Genomic DNA, 5,000 nt, shown 5'->3' on the forward strand with positions numbered 1-5,000 from the left:
AGGCCTCCACTAATGATTTATTTTCTTTGGTTGATGAGTGACAGCGCAGATTGAAGTCAAAGCTTTAGCTGTTAGTTATCGATGGTTTCAGTGGAATTGTGTTGCCACTTGCCAGGCAACTTGGCCCCCGAGTTTATTCCCTTTCATCTATTGCAACAGGAAGTAAACCTTTCATCCATGTTGTCAAGTTGAAACCGTCATTTTAACCATTTCCTCCTGCACCCTACACCCCTTACCCTAAACCAGGTTTGTATCCTATTCCCTACCCCTACATACCTTACAATAAACCGGGTTTGCATCCTATTCCCTACACCCTACAGGTATGGGCGGGGTAATAGGAAGACAATAAATATAGGCAATAAAATAAATAAATATAAGCAATCCACATTTGATTTTTCAAATGTGTGTTTTGCTGTGCTGTCTGTCACTGTACCTCTTAATCAGCCTCTCTCTCTCTCCCTTACTCTCCTCTGCAACTTTGCATAAATTCCTTTGCATGAAGTCATATAAAAAGACTATATCCACAATGAAAATGTATTTAGAGAACATAGATAATAAAGCCACAGAGGAAAGTAACCTGCCAACATGGTAATAACACAGTGTATAGAAAGCTTTTAGGTTTTCCGCACCTACTGCATGGAACAATCTCCAGTCCGATCTGAAGATTCAAAGCTTGGTAACACTGAATGTATTTAAGGCTATGGTGAGCCAGAGCCATAGCCTTAAATGGTTAACGTCAACGTGAAGCCTATCATGGTTGTGGCCCCCAAGGCACTGCTCCGGAAGGTTGGAGATCTCCTCCTCCACGTTGACGGCTGTTCCATCTCCCCGTCTCTCGAAGTCTGTAACATGGGCGTCACCCTCGACTCCACACTTTCATTTCACTCCCACATAAAATCCGTTACCAAGTCTGCCTTCTACCACCTCAAAAACATCTCCCGTCTCCGACCCTCACTCTCAGATTCAGTGGCTGAGATCCCGATCCACTAATTTATCACCTCCCGGTTGGACTACTGCAACGGAGTCCTGTTCGGGGTACCCAGCAAAGCCCTGGACAGGCTCCAGTATGTTCAGAACTCAGCTGCCAGGGTTCTCACTCACACCAAGCCCTGGCAGCACATCACCCCCACCCTCATCCACCTCCACTGGCTTCCAGGTAAGTTCTGCATCTCTTTCAAACTCCTGCTCCTCACCTACAAGTCCCTCCATGCCCTCGCCCCCCGATACCTGTCTGATCTCCTCCACCAGCACACTCCATCCCGGAACCTACGATCCTCTGATCTGGGTCTCCTCTCCATCCCTCGCACCAGGTTGCGGACTTTCGGTGACAGAGCCTTCAGCGTGGCGTCCCCTACACCTTCAAAACTGCTCTCAAAACACACCTCTTCACCAAGGCTTTCCCCCATTAGTTAGTTTAGATTAGATTAGGTTCATTATCCCTTACCTGCCCTCATCCCCCCTTTTTACCCTACTTCCCTAGCCCTATTTTTTGTTGTGATTGTGAAGCGACCTTGGTTTCCTGAAAGGCGCTATAGAAATTTGATGTATTATTATTATTATTATTATTATTATTATTATTATTATTATTATTATTATTATTATTATTATTATTATTATTATTATTATTATTATTATTATTATTATTATTATTATTATTGTACCCACGTTTTCTGTGTGCAAATGTTTTAGCTGACCATTTTGTAACGTTACTTTCATCTGTAATGTCCATTGTGTGTATTTTGAAACGTTGTGTTGCTGCTATTCTTGGCCAGGTCTCCCTTGTAAAAGAGATCCTGGATCTCAATTGGGACAAACCTGGTTAAATAAAAAATTTAAATAAATTATTTTCAAAGATTAAAGATTAGACTACTCTTACAGGTGTCATATTGTGTACAACAGTTAGTTTTATTTTTTTTATTTTTTTTACCTCTTTGTTGTCTTTCATATTAGCTATATTTTTTTAGGGGGACAAAAATAACCTACGCTTATGCCTGTATTTAAATGTTTATGGTGTGGGGGGAAACCGGAGTACAAGGAGGAAACCCATGAGAACAGAACACAGAGAGAAACATAGGAACTCCACACAGTAAGTCAGGTTCAAACCCAGGACCTTTCTCGCTGTGAGGCAACAGTGTTAACCACGGCACCACGTCGCCCCGAGAGAGACAAGGTAGCCGAGAGAGACAAGGTACTGTAGCCGAGAGAGACAAGGTAGGTAGATAAAGAAACCGCTTCCCCACATTGTGACAAACTATGTCACACAGATGCACCGGGGAAGGTTTTGAACACAGACAACTCAACCACACCACTGACTCTATAGTCACAATACACACAAATACGAATACACACAGAGCTGTTGTTAAATCCATTAATTGTATGAATTGCCATGGTACCAATTTTTAACTCATAATAATACCATGGTGTGTAATCTAATTTAAACCATGACCACAACGGCAATATTGTGGTATTAACATAATTATATCGTTTTTTTTTGTCACTATCATCATGGTAGTGACGAAAGATATTATGGAATTACCACGATACCTCTTGGGAAACATCGTGACACTTTTACGAAAAACACAGAAAACCATGAATCATAGTTCCACACAGACGTCACAACTGGGGGGAAACTCCCTGCTACTCCGTTTAACCCTTTCGCTACCACACTACAGAAGGTTAACCCTTTACTATCACACGACAGACGACGGTTAACTGACTCGTTGTATAGAACTTGTAAGTTGCTTTGGGTAAAAGCGTCAGCAAAATGACAAAAAAATTTAGATGTAATCTACATCTTTGGTAGACAAACAACAAGTGATTTGTCGCCAAATAGAAGACAACCGTGGCCAACGGACTGTGTTGACGACATTGCGCCATATTTGTAGGAAAGGCACGCCACGTCCTTAGTATACTATGAATACTAGACGTTACAACAGCATTGAGTCAGACTCTGCTAGCATGACTAATTAGCATGAAAACTCGCTTAACAACAACATTATTATCATTATGAGGACAACAGAGAAACAACCACAATGACTGGCCCGGGTTAAAGGAACATGCCAAAATTATGGGAGATACACCTACTGTCTTCTCCAGAGTCAGACAAGAAGATGGATACCACTTTCCTCTCTAGCACTAGCACAGCCATGGAGAAAATGCCACTAATTCCCGCTAGGAACGGGTCAGATGACCCGACAGCTTATGAGAAATATGAGAAAAATAAACAGTGTAATATATATATAATAATATAATTATATTATATAATTATATTATATGCTATATAATTACCTCTGAATATAAAAATATGAGGTTTACCACAATGAAATGTAGGTTTGAGTGACAAAAAAAAATATATATATATATATATATATATATATATATATATTATAATTATAATTATAATTTTTTTTGGCCACACATTGACGGGCAAAGAGCCACATGCGGCTCGCGAGCCACGGGTTGGCCACCCCTGCGCTAGACGCTCGCAAAGTGCTGTGACTTTCGTCTGTTCCAACGGCCCATAATGTGGAATAACGTTCTAATTACATTTTCCTGAAGTCATTTTGAAATTTCAGAAACCGTGCGAAAGATAAAACGGGTACTTTTAGGAAAAGTCATTGAGTGACAGAGCTGGAGCTCGACCGAGTGACGAGGATACATTTATTGAAAATGCCTAGGGGTCATTTGACCCCTTGTCGGCTGTGCTAGTGCTAGCCTAGTTTAGCACAAGTTAATGGAAGCAGATATGGACCAGCTAGCCTAGCTGCTGGCCAAAAACTAGGATAGTGGTCTGTATCCACTTCCATACATTTGTGCTAAGCTAGCTAGGCTAGCTTGTAAACCGGATAGTTTTCTACTGAGCGCAGAGAGTAAAATGATATCTATCTTCTTTTTTTTATCTACTTTTTTCTCCCCATTTTCAATTTTTTTCTCCCATCCCAATTTCGTATTATCCAATTCTCCCCTCCCCTGTCTCGAACGTTCTTAGACCATGCCTCCCACTGGTCGGCTGCAATGTGGACCAAGCCTTGCATCACGTGTCCCCTCCGGTACACGAGGAGGCAGCCGTTGCATCTTTTCACCTGTACAGCGCGATCTCTCAGCGGCGAGGAGTAACGCGTGGGAGGCTCACGCTGCCCCCGATGCTTCCTGATTCTGCTGTACAGGCGCACCAACCGACCTGTAGGAGTCGCTGTCCACAACGTCCGATCCCCACCCACCGGCTTTCCCACCCCCTAATACTGCCAATTGTATTAGTATGAACGACCAGCCAAGCCGGAAGCAACGCCGAGAGCTGGGCTCGAACCCAGCATCTCCTGCGTTAGTGGCGAGCGCCTTGCCCACTGCGCCACTTAGCCGCCCTGATATCTATCTTCTTGTCTGATTCTGGAGAAGACAGGAAACAGCTGGACTCTCTAAAAGCAATCTGATTACAAAATAATAAATGGTGATCTGATAATCAGTAGTCTCACTATAGCTTCTCACTGTAGCTTCTCACTATAGCTTCTCACTGTAGCTTCTCACTGTAGCTTCTCACTATAGCTTCTCACTGTAGCTTCTCACTGTAGCTTCTCACTGTAGCTTCTCACTGTAGCTTCTCACTATAGCTTCTCACTGTAGCTTCTCATTATAGCTTCTCACTATAGCTTCTCACTGTAGCTTCTCATTATAGCTTCTCACTATAGCTTCTCACTGTAGCTTCTCACTGTAACTTCTCACTGTAGCTTCTCATTATAGCTTCTCACTATAGCTTCTCACTGTAGCTTCTCATTATAGCTTCTCACTGTAGCTTCTCATTATAGCTTCTCACTGTAGCTTCTCACTATAGCTTCTCACTGTAGCTTCTCATTATAGCTTCTCACTATAGCTTCTCACTGTAGCTTCTCACTGTAACTTCTCACTATAGCTTCTCACTATAGGGAGGTGTAGTCTGACGTCACTGGTTGTTCCACCCGTATAGGGATTTATCATTGGGATAATGGATTATCGGCTATTGTAAC

At 42.4% G+C, this 5,000-nt stretch overlaps 1 protein-coding gene across 1 annotated transcript in view; it reads right to left on the reverse strand.

Moving 5' to 3' along the window:
- Window positions 1–5,000, reverse strand: part of vav1 (vav guanine nucleotide exchange factor 1) — a 49,583-nt gene that overhangs the window by 42,792 nt on the left and 1,791 nt on the right.

The sequence above is a fragment of the Notolepis coatsorum genome, assembly GCF_963971535.1.
Source record: "Notolepis coatsorum genome assembly, chromosome: 7".
Lineage (NCBI taxonomy): Eukaryota > Metazoa > Chordata > Actinopteri > Aulopiformes > Paralepididae > Notolepis > Notolepis coatsorum.